Genomic DNA, 12,829 nt, shown 5'->3' with positions numbered 1-12,829 from the left:
ATTTCATTACGCGACATTGATTAAATGTTTTATGTTGTCTTGTTCCTGTAATAAAATGTTGTTTATTCTTCCGAAAATAGAATATGTTGTCAAGTCTAAAAATGATTTTTCGGTTTACAGGGTAAAAAAGAAGATCAAACACATTGGTCTCATATAGGCAATGTAAATGTATCAAATTTGGGTACTTAATAGACCTTCGGATAAATATAAACTACTATGTTAACATTTGTGCCTTTGAGAGTACTGAAAGATAAATAGAAGGAGAGTAAAATTGTGAAAAATGTGAGGCTTTCTATGGGAATCTGCGTGAAAATTGAATTTTCTTTTATAAAGAAAATCGCATGTGCTGCGACGGTTTTCTGCCTTTCCTCATGCCATTTGACAAATCGATAGAGGAGTATTGATTCTGTTTTTAAAAATTTTGGCATAAGGACTAGTGGTGCCGTAACGGTGTTAACTATGACCTAAAAATATAACTTTAATAGGTCAGTGTTCCTATTGTTCTCCTTCATGATACTTGAAAGTTTGTTAGTTTTCACGATAAGGAAGTACAAAAAAAGCATAACGGCAAATCGTGAAACCGAAAAATTTTACCTTAGAAAAGTTTCGGAAAATAAGGAAATTCGATGTTTAGAAAAACGAACCTGGTTCAACTCTTCGAGTTTCGTTTTTTTACTTATCTTACATGACATTTTCAATACATAAAATGGCATAAGGCATAAAGTTGTGGCTGAATTTGGTATTTAAATCGGATGGTCTATAAATAGAATGGTTAAAATGAACAAAATCTATCTCCGAAATAAAATTAATAACCAATCTTATTTTTTATTACGCTAAGTTTTGGGGACGAGTTGAGTTCACTCCCAAAATATGAATATTACCTGATTCCGTAAAAGGTAATGATTGAATTCACTCCCAGGCGATTTTAAGCCGTCATTAGTATAAGTAATTATTATACCTTAAAATCTGGACACTGTTGACAAATCATTCGTTTAAAAGTATATTTCTTATTGAGCGTTCTTGCAGATCTACAGCTGGTTCCTAAAAAAACTGATACGACTCTTAAAGCGTAATTTGTAGAAAATTGAGCAGTGTATTTTGAAGGATAAATACTTATTATTTACATACTGTCACTGTCACTGCCAAATCTTAAAATTTAATATATCGTCGGATTAAGTCGTTTGTTTTATTCCTTAATAATAATAAAAATAATAACAACCCTATTTTATGTAAAAACTATCAGTAGTATATGTACAAGAGCTCTAAAATTCTATATTAATTTTAGAGATCGAGTGCAATTTGTTGAGATATTTCATGAATAAAACTGTTCAAAACCAAAATTTTATTGTAATTTATTTATGTAAGTACAAATTAGTACAATTAAACACACAGTTGTTATAAATATTTGACGGTTGAAAGTCATCACTTTTATAATTTTTAAAACATTAATTGTCATTAATGTCACTGAATGTATTTTTTCATAGCAACGAAGGGCATCTGACGTAATATACTTGACGACGGGAAATTATCAAATATTATCAGTTTAATTTGTATTTCTGTAGCTTTCTATAATTGGTCAGAATCTCCTATGAATGAAATAATCATTTATATACTCTTTATAAAATTCAGGAATTTAAAATATGTAATATCAAAATTTAGACCTTAATAACTATTACAACTTATGAATTATCATGTAATCAGTAGTTTGTGGTTTGTTTGTTTATTTTATTATTTATCTGTCATAATAAATTTATTAGACCTGGATCCCGTGTACAAAAAAAAGTTGATTAATAGCAAGCTGAAAATTTGTTATTAGCTTATTAACGGTGTCTAGTCGGACAAACTTTGATGTATGTTAACACTGGAATAGGGGAAGTTTTAATTGCGGAAAAGTTTAAAAATTTGGAACGTCAGACTACGAAAACGTTTACGTATTTTGTCGGACAGAACTTCCAATTCATTTGTTACCATTTCAATAAACTCTCATGCAAAAATCAGACTGGTGTTTATCACCAACTGGGCATTTTAATGAGTGGAACACGAAGAACATGTCAAATGACAGGAATCGTGTTGGTTAGCAGTCTGATTTTTGCATGAGAGTTTAATGAAAGGGTAACAAATCAATTGGATAATCTGTCCGACAAAATACATGGGACGTTTTCGTAACCTGACGTTCCAAATTTTTAAACTGTTCCACAATTAAAACTTCCCCTTTTCCAGTGTTCCCGTACATCAAAGTTTGTCCGAGTAGACACCGTTAAGCTATTAACAAATTTTCAGCTTGCTATTAATCAACTTTTTTTTGGTACGCGGGATCCAGTCCTATATAATATAATGTCAGATCAATCAAATACACTGCTCAAAATGATCAAGTCTTACTAAGAGACGTATCAGTTTTTTTAGGAACCAGCTGTACATCTAATTGGGATGATTTTTAAAAATGCAACTTTGTGATAATTCAAGGAAACAAAGTTTCATTGTTATGTTTTTGTTAATATTGGTCACTAAGTTTCATTGAATACATACATTAGAGTAAAAATGAAATTGCTATAGCTGCCCCTCTTACTTTTTTTTACAACATATTTGATATTATTTTGTAGTTCTTTCAAATTTATCCATATAAAGTTTTTTCTCAATATCACTTTTCTGTCATACACTTTCACAACGGTATATTTGAAGTTTGATATAAGTATCTAATTGAAAATCTCAAAGAACATGAATAAACTGGTTAAAATTTGGATGTGTATTGTAAAATGAAGCATTATTGCGAGAGTGAAAAGACTCACATGCATTTGTTGTCCGTTGTGAAGACGAAGAATTTTCAGCTCAAATGTGAGGAAGAAATGTTGATGTTTCTTCAATATAGGTTTCAATAGTCTAGGGCGCATCTGTTTTGAGATGGACGTTGAGGGGTGACTCAAATTTTTTTGCAGAAATTGCTTGAAAATAAATCAAATAATAATATTTGAGTTATCCTCCCTCTCAAAAAGGTCCGGAACATTGTTTAAATAATCAAAATGTCAAAAAATTAAGGAAAAATTCGATTTTTTTTTTCGTTTTTTGATTATAACTGTAAAAGTATTCATTTACGAGAAAAGTTTTACTGACATAAAAGTTGCGTAATTAAATTTCCTACAATATAGAATTGGTAAAAAATTTTAGAAATAGTCACCCTTGTTGCAAAATAGCAATAATTGCGAAAAAACAATACAAAAACAAGTATTCGCATTTTACGTTTTTCAACCATTTATGCTATACTTAGGACCTTAATATTTCACCCAGAGAAACTTTATGGTACAGTAAAATAATACTGTAAATTTAATTAAGATCGGTTCAATAGATTTTGCAAAATAAATTTTGCAATCCAGCTTTCGCAAAAAAAATTCATTTTTTCAAAATGTTACAGGACTGAAAATAAAGCAGATAGAAAGTTGAATTTTTTTTTGCTTTTAGAAGTGTACTGTACCTTTCATTTTCAATTTGCAAAATTAAAATCAATTAATTACCACGGCGTCAGGAAATTTTTTAAATAAACATTAATTTTTGGTGCTACGCGCAGGACAGCGGTGTTCGATTCACACAAGTTGATTTCCACCAAAATGTCTTCTAATCTTTATCTAATATATTATTTTCTTACTCTATATTTTGTTGTATTTTAATATTTTAATTCCACAAAAATCAAACTAATTTTATTATTGTTTGTGAAATATTGTTTAAACACTTGCATATGTTTAAAAATAATAAACTTTTATTCTCTAAGTTAAAATATATAAACAATAAAGTTTTTGCTAATAAAAGTGTTATTTCAAAGGATAAAGTATGTGTTTTTATTTTGCAATAAACGAATTTATTTATTTATACCGAAATTTAATAAAAATTAAAATGTATCAATCATTATCAAAGGTCATTGGAATGCCCAATAAGAGCAAACTATCCGCTGTCCTGCGCGTAGCACCAATAATGAATGTTTATTTAAAAAAATTCCTGACGCCGTGGTAGTTAATCGATTTTAATTTTGCAAAATTGCAAATGAAAGGTACAGTAAACTTCTATATGCAAAAAAAATTTCAACTTGTTATCTGCTTTATTTTCAGTCCTGTAACATTTTGAAAAAATGAATTTTTTTTGCGAAAGCTGGATTGCAAAATTTATTTTGCAAAATCTATTAAACCGATCTTAATGAAATTTACAGTATTATTTTACTGTATCATAAAGTTTTTCTGGGTGAAATATGAAGGTCCTAAGTGTAGCATAAATGGTTGAAAAACGTAAAATGCGAATACTTGTTTTTGTATGTTTTTTTCGCAATTATTGCTATTTTGCAACAAGGGTGACTAGTTTTTAAATTCTTAACCAATTCTATATTGTAGGAAATTTAATTACGCAACTTTTATGTCAGCACAACTTTTCTCAGAAATGAATACTTTATAAGTTATAATCAAAAAACGAAGAAAAAAATCGAATTCTTCCTTCATTTTTTGACATTTTGATTATTTAAACAATGTTCCGGACCTTTTTGAGAGGGAGGATAACTCAAATATTATTATTCGATTTATTTTCAAGCAATTTCTGCAAAAAAATTTGAGTCACCTCTCAACGTCCAAATGTGCTAATATTTTTACAGATGAGCCCTGGTCTACAAGTAAATAGTTACTAAACTGATTGAATTGCAACAAGATATATGGCAAAGCAATCCCCAACGTCCTTTGCTTTGACAAATGGTAAACCAAATATATAAGTAAGATATTTAGTTATATCATTGTTATATCTGTTTCTGCACCGTTTTTTAACTGATACTCGTTGGACAGTCCCAACTTTTGAATTTTTCTATACCAACTTTGACCCAGGTGAAACAGGCATACCTTAAGTTCAGTGTCTGGAAAAACTTCACGAATTGCTTTATATATACTTGCCTCAAAATCTACTGTTATAACTTTTGAGAAAAACTGTTTACTGGTTATAGATTCAAATACTTCTTTTAAATATTCGAAAGCTAACATTATTATATGAAGTTGCGTTTTTTAGTGTTCTGTTGTTATTTAAGAATAAATAGAAAGATGTAGGTTGAAGGTTATTAAAATATATAGATATTATTTATTTCTCTTATAATAGTTATTTTTATGGATAAAAGTACTATTTTGCAACAATGTTTAAATTTCAGAAAAATAATATCCTTTAATCATCCTTTATAGTAAAATCGCTCGGGAGTGAATTCGAATAGTGTCGGGAGTGAACTCGACTAATAAAATAACTACCTGCTCAAGACGGGAGTGAACTCAAAGGTGCCAAGTTTTGAATGGTTCAGTTTTATTTATAGAATAGCAGTTCTTAGTCAACATTTTTAATTGATATACATATTAATGTTTTTTTATGTTTATAATATTATAGTATTTAATTAATTTCTCTTACCAAAACCCGGTATCTTGGTTTCTTTCTATCTGATTCCTCTATTTTTTTGTTCTTACGTCAGTTATGAGAAATAATAATCCACCAATAATATCTACAGTCAATAACATAATATTATTAACGTTTCGACGCCCAAATCGGGTGCCGTTGTCAAAATTGTCAAAAACATAATATTAATTAATAGTTATTTATGTACCAAGTCAGTAAAGTGACTCTTTATAGAACGAGTTTGATATTACGAGAAGAGCGAGTGTAGCGAGCGAGGCGAGTAACAGACGAGTTCGATAAAGAGTTTTTACTGACGTGGTGCATACAAAATTTTTTCGCCAACATAATTTGATTAGAAATCAACTTGAAATTTGAATTCCGATGATTCGCACCTTAAAGTTGACTACGTAAGAGTTTGGGCTCTGTTATTATTTAAAAATAATATAAAATTTATAAAAAAAAATTGAATAAAAATCTGTCGTTTATTTAACTTCTTTAAAATCTCATTATAACACTACACAATTTTTTTTAATTTGATTATCTTCATTATTTCATAAAATTAATCATCTTTAATTTTAATAATCCCTGAATGAAAAACTGAAGAATTAAGTACTGAAAGCTTGGCAGCTTGGACAATGCCAAAATATATTTTATCTACAATTTTAGTTTTTACAATAATTTGATACAATTTAAGAATTTTTAAATTTTAGACGTCATAATAATTTCATGACATTGATGACAGACAACTTTTGCAAGATGTCCGGTCTCGATTTTTTATCGATAGTTATCAATATTGAATAATTACTAAATCGGTAAAGTTTTAATTTATTTTATATGAATATAATTACAAAATTCGACTTTTTGACATAAATTTAATTGATAATATCGCAAATTGTGTCCAATATTTTTAATAATTAAAGTAAATAAATTTTAAGTTCACTCAAATACTCGCCATTCGATTACTGCCATCGAACACTTACATTCAATCTTGGTTAATTTGATTAATCGCGGCAGGTAAAGTAAAATTCTTCTTTCAGTACAATAAAGTCTTACTTTACTTATATATAACAAATATTTTTTTGCAACGAGTATTTCTTTGTTTTTGTTTTTTTTTATTTATCGTTTTTAATACTATATGAACAGTGTCACAGATTTTCATGCGTCCAAAACTCAAAAAAATATTGTTTTAAGTCCTAAAAAAATGATTGTGATGCGCATACGCAGAGGATGTAAACTTGATGGACCGAACCATAAGACACATCCCAGAACTTTATGTGGCATTTGGAAGAAAATTGGAAAGAAATAGGTCTAGCTATCAACGTAGAGAAAACTAACCCCCAATACAAATATTGAAGTTGTAACACAGCTCACATAGCATTACATGGGCGAATGGAACGGAATGAACAACTCACTCTTCTTCCTAGTCGGTCTTCCGAATCAGACATAGTGCCACCTTCTTCTTAACGTGCCCTATCAATTCCCCTTGACGTTGGCGATTAACATGGCGAAACTGTCTCTATCTCGAGCTATTCTAAATAAATGTTCTGCTTTCTTTATTCCTGCCCACTTCCTGATATTCTTCAACCCAGAGGCCTGCTTTCTACCAATTCCTCTGCATCCTTCGATTTTACCCATCATAATAAGTTGAAGAATATTATACCGGTCTCCCCTTACTACGTGTCCAAAATAGGCCATCTTTCTATATTTGATGTTATCAAGCAGCTCGCGAGCAGAATTTGCTCTCTTAAGGACAGCCATATTTGTCAGCATAGCCGTACATGGTATTTTTAGTGTACGTCTGTGCTGCCACATTTCAAGGGCCTCCAAACGATTATTGGTCGATATTTTTAATGTCCATGCTTCGATACCATACAAGAGGACTGACCAAATCTTTCCATTTAATCATGCGCTTTCGAAGTTGAAGTTGCAAGTTATCATTACAGAAGAATGACCTTATTTTTAAAAATGTCGTGCGGGCTATCTCGATTCTACATTTTTATCTCTTTATGGCAACCAAGATATTTAAAACTGATCATTAACATATAACCGTGAATCTGGATGGGCCATACGGCTAAATACCATGTATTTTAATTTTGAACAGTTTATGTTTAGGCCAAACTCTCTTCCCACTGTGTCAATGGCATTTAAAAGGTGTTGTAATCCATTCATATCATCACTCAAAATAACTGTATCATCTGCATATTTGATTGTATTTATCATAATTCCATTAACTTTCACACTCCATTCCAAATTATGCAGCGCTTGCTTAAAGCGTACTACCATGAATTTTCAATGATTTCTCTTAAACTGTCTCCATCTTTCTCTATCCTCTGCAACTCTGAAGCAAATGTTTAGTGGAGCCCCGACCTCTTTTGTAATGTGGTCCACATACCTTGTTGGTGTTCTGTCTTTAAACAACCCACACTTAATATAAAACCCAATCAACAGTTTCTCTCTTCGTCGCCGAGAATGGTGTATTCAGAATCGAATCAGAGCAGGTCACGCAATAAATCACTTAATCAATTGGGCATTGCAAACAGCCCGATCAATAGCCAGATATGGCGTAGAAACATACTTTTAAAAGAAAAATATTGAGAAGGATCCTAAGAACCCATTTGTGACAATCAGGCGCGGATCTAGAAATTCATAATAGGGGGGCCAGACTTACCTCAAATCTCAAATATTATATTTTCCAGATTTAGCCATACAACTCGCACTAACTCTAAGGATAAAATACACTATATAATCCCAGATACCTACGGTAACAAAAGGATTGATAGACAATTCACGACTATTAATCTCACTGGTCGTTCTTTACCATAAAGATTAACCTTTCTACCATCAATGGGTAGGTACGCATAGATTATCTAGTAAAATACAAATTTTTATATCTTTATTGTATCGCAAATTTGAAACGTGACTTTTCATGAGATAAAATTTATACCCAGTGTAATGTATTTGCATTTTAAAATATCATTTTTGTTATTCCTTGAATCGAGAAACATATTTCCATTGTTTATTCCTGCAGATTATTTTTCAGAGAAGGGTGTTTTATTAGATTTTATGGCTTCTTTCAATTCTTTGGAAGCGGTTGTCGTGTAATTTAGTGTTGTACTGATGGCTTAAAGTTTAGAGTTAACAGAAAAAAATAATAAATAATAAAAAAATACGTGTAGACTAAATACAATAGGGGGGCTCATGGACCCGTTGACCCCCCCTGTATCCGTGCCTGGTGACAAGGGTAGGTGGAGAATAAGGTTCAGTACGAGGTATATCAATATTACAAAGAACTCACTACAGCGAATTTGTAAAAATACAAAGATTGCGCTGGGCAAGTCACCTTATAAGATGGCTCCATGCATCGCCATTGGAGAGAAGAGTCACAAGTTTTCAACGTTTAAGGCTTGAGAGATAATTTCCTCTTTTTTCTTTTGTTTTCATGATACAACTTTCGTAGTTTAGGTCAGATACTACGGAAATTTATAGAGGTCAGATTCTAAGGGCTGTCGACCTATTTACTACGTATTTTATTGTGGCTACTACTTTGCGAATATTTTCTAGGTTTCCCTACAATCAAATTCTTTGAGTTCTGGATTTTGTGTATAGTCCAGTCCACATTCTCATTGGTTCTTGTTCTCCAGATATCTTCCATAGATTTAATATTGTTATCCCCGTATACTATTGTATTCCTTACTTTCGTTATAAGACTCACCCATCGATACGTTTTTTGTATATGTTTGTTCAATTGGAACGCATCTTTGGTCAGGTTAGCTTTGCAAACAATTGTAATCACTCAATTGGCGTTCTGCCATGTTAGTTATGTTTGTAAACGTCACACTGGTCAGTTGCTATCATTTGTATTTGACTGTGATTTTAAGTAATGTGACATAAAACCGCAACATCTAACGGAATATAGTCAAAACGAATATATGGAGATTGGAAAGAAATCCTTTGTAAAAGGTATAAAATTTTTTTTATTAAAAATCCCTTAAAAGGGCTACATCACAACAAAACGTTTTCGATTTTTATAAAAAACCATCATCAGTGTTCGATAAACTGGATGCTAGCTGAGCCACAAAAGAAAAATATCTGGGTAAAAACCCTTTACATAAAATATAGATGCCTTAAAAGTGCATACTTCAAGAAAAAGGCCTGTGATGGTCACATGGCAAACAGGATAATGCCCTGAGGTAAGGTATACAGGTTTCCCAACACGTGGGATCCAAATTGAGTTGATCACATTTCAACTGCCATTAAGTGATTGAAATGTGATCAACTCAATTTGGATCCCACGTGTTGGGAAACCTGTATACCTTACCTCAGGGCATTATCCTGTTTGCCATGTGACCATCACAGGCCTTTTTCTTGAAGTATGCACTTTTAAGGCATCTATATTTTATGTAAAGGGTTTTTACCCAGATATTTTTCTTTTGTGGCTCAGCTAGCATCCAGTTTATCGAACACTGATGATGATTTTTTATAAAAATCGAAAACGTTTTGTTGTGATGTAGCTATTTTAAGGGATTTTTAATAAAAAAATTTTATACCTTTTACAAAGGATTTCTTTCCAATTTTGTGATTGATGGTATACAGCCAACTACAGGAAAACTTTTTCTTTTCCTTGTGGATTTTGAATATATGGAGCGTTTCACGTTTGAATAGAACATTGCGGAGATAGCCCCATGTATTTCTTATGAGCGATAGCAGCGCGGCGATGCCATGCCGTACTGACTAGAATGAATCGTATATCGGCAGTCGAGTATCCACCCGTACGCGAGAGGTTTGGCAATACTGATCTCTGTAAGCGTAACGTTCTATTCTTAACTTGAAATAAAGACATAGGTGTCATTGTTATCTTACGTTATCTTGCCTTCAAGCAATAAGACGAAAACGTCCAGATAAGCTTTCACATGGTGTCATTCTGTACGACAATGATCGGCCTCATGTTGCCAAAGTAGTGAAAGAAAATCTACGACGAAAGAGATGGAGGATATTAGAGCATCCAGCCTATAGTCCCGATTTATCGCCTTGTGATTTTTACATCTTTGGACCAATGAAAAAGGCGCTAAGAGGTAATCGTTTTCAGTCGGAATATGTACCTTCATTGTATTGGTTATTATTTGTTACCAATACATTTTTCCTGGCCAAATATTAGTTTCAATTGAACAGGCCTCTTAATAATTATTGTATCGTTATTTTTATGCTTTGTCACATTGCTATTTTTAAGATTAAAGTCATCGTTGTTTGTTAGACTGCTTGTTTACTAATTAACTGTTCAATGTAAATATTAAAGTATTTATTTGTCATATTTTGTTATTCCAACAAAAATATTTGGTTCACAAAATATATATAGCTAACAATATATACAGTATGGTGCAAATGAAACTAATAAATTCGTTATCTCGTAAACCGGCGACTTTACGGAAAAATCCTGAAACAGGTCGATTTTTATTTTTAAATTATAATATTTTGACATATATGTTACACGAGTGACATTTTTAAATATGAATAGTGGTCGTGTGCTAGCTCATTTGAAAGGTTATTAAATTCTCTATTCAGCAATATAATTAACATCATTATTTGTACTGGGTGTCCAAAAACAAAATTTTTTAAATTAAATTAATGGAGAGAAAAAGAAGAATATATGTAATTTTTTTAATTCAAAATACATTTAGTACTGTCAGAAAATAGGAAAAAAATGTTTATTTGAAAAATAAACATTGCTTTTCGCTTAAATTAAATGTTCAAACTTCCAAAAAGCAGGTGCCTTGCGAGAGCTGGCTTGAACATTGCATTTAAGCGAAAATCAACTTTTATTTTTCAAATAAACATTTTCTTTTCTGTTTTATGATAAAAGTAAAAAGTATTTTTAATTAAATAAATTACATACATTCTTCTTTTTTTGTCAATTAATTTAATTTAAAAAATTGTTTTTGGACACCCTGTATAAATAATTATGTCAATGTTTACATTACTGGATAGATAATTGAATAACCTTTCAAATGAGCTAGCACACGGCCCCTATTCTCATTTAAAAAATTATCGATTACGTCATTAAGCCCAGATAGATGACGTCACTTGTGTGATATATATGCTAGAATATCAAAATTTAAAAATAAAAATCGACCTGTTTCGGGATTTTTTCTTAGTGTCGCTGGTTTACGAAATATCGAATTTATTCCTTCCATTTGCACCATACTGTATATTATGCAAACTGAGTTGAAAAGTAGATTGCAGCTTACTAATGCATTTAAATTAACTCTACCGACTCAAGGACAGGACAAAAGACTTTCAACATCAAATTGTCATACTTAGGACATGTAGATCATGTGTAGTCATCTCTTTCGGGAATCTATGTAGTGCATGGAAGACAGGACACTTAAGCTAGCGGGGACACATGAGCGGAATCCAGTTTAACCTTCGCTATATTTTTTCACCAATTCTAATTTTTTCTCACTAAAAATTTTTCACCCGTAAACCACCCTTAAGCCAGATCTATGTTACAACGGGGACGTGGACGGGACGGGGCCCGTTGCAGAATCGTCCGACATGAAAAGCATTGGCTGATTTATCTTACGACGGAACGGGGCGACACCGGGAAGTGCCGAGGGCGTGCGATTTCTATTGTTCTCCGCGCCGTGCCCTCCACGTCCAGGTGTAACATAAAAAATCAATTCAGCCTTTAATGGGAGCGATTCCTCTAGCCTAATATTCAAGCTGCCAGAATTAAAAAAAAAATGAAATACCATAGTGTTTTACTAGATTTTTACTAATTTATTACCTCCCTAGTAATTTTTCACCCCTCAACTACCCCTTACGAGGAGTCAATAATTCTGTTAGGTTCCAATTAAGGTGAAAAAATCTTTTTTTACAATTTCACTGTACTCTAATGTTACTATAACTGAAATAATAAAGCGTTCTGCTAAATTTTTACTAAACATTGACCACCCTTATAATTTTCCACCCCTAAACCATTCTTGTTTGGAAACGTTGCCGCTAGCTTAATATTCAAGCTAACAGAATCCAAAAAAATATTTTTGAAAGACCACAGTGTTCTTTTTTGACGAATTTTTTTACCACTCTTGTAATTTTTCACACTTTTTCTCTAACAGAATTATTGACTTCCCACAAGGGGTAATTGAGGGGTGAACAGTTAGTAGGATGGTAACTTCCATCCTGTTCGTAAAAATGTAGTAAATTCGTAAAAATGTAGTAGAACACATATTTCAAAAATATTTTTTTACATTCTCTTAGTTCGAATATTAAGCTAGCGGAATCGTTCTCATTAAGGGTGGTTTAGGGGTGATACATTATTAGAGTGGTAATAAATTAGTGAAAAATTGGTGAAAAAACATGGCGTGGGTTAAATTGGATTCCGCTTATGTGTCCCCGCTAGATTGGGTCATTTCGGAGACTTTTCATTGATCCTTTATCA

At 31.8% G+C, this 12,829-nt stretch overlaps 1 protein-coding gene across 3 annotated transcripts in view; it reads left to right on the top strand.

Annotated features, from left to right (window-relative positions):
• The window catches only part of LOC114330008 (insulin receptor substrate 1-B), a 241,734-nt gene that overhangs the window by 91,379 nt on the left and 137,526 nt on the right, over positions 1–12,829 (top strand). The gene's annotated exons all lie outside the window — the stretch shown is intronic.

The sequence above is a fragment of the Diabrotica virgifera genome, chromosome 2, assembly GCF_917563875.1.
Source record: "Diabrotica virgifera virgifera chromosome 2, PGI_DIABVI_V3a".
NCBI lineage: Eukaryota > Metazoa > Arthropoda > Insecta > Coleoptera > Chrysomelidae > Diabrotica > Diabrotica virgifera.
Note: the sequence above shows the minus strand (reverse complement) of the source record. Positions and strands in the feature narration are given on the sequence as shown.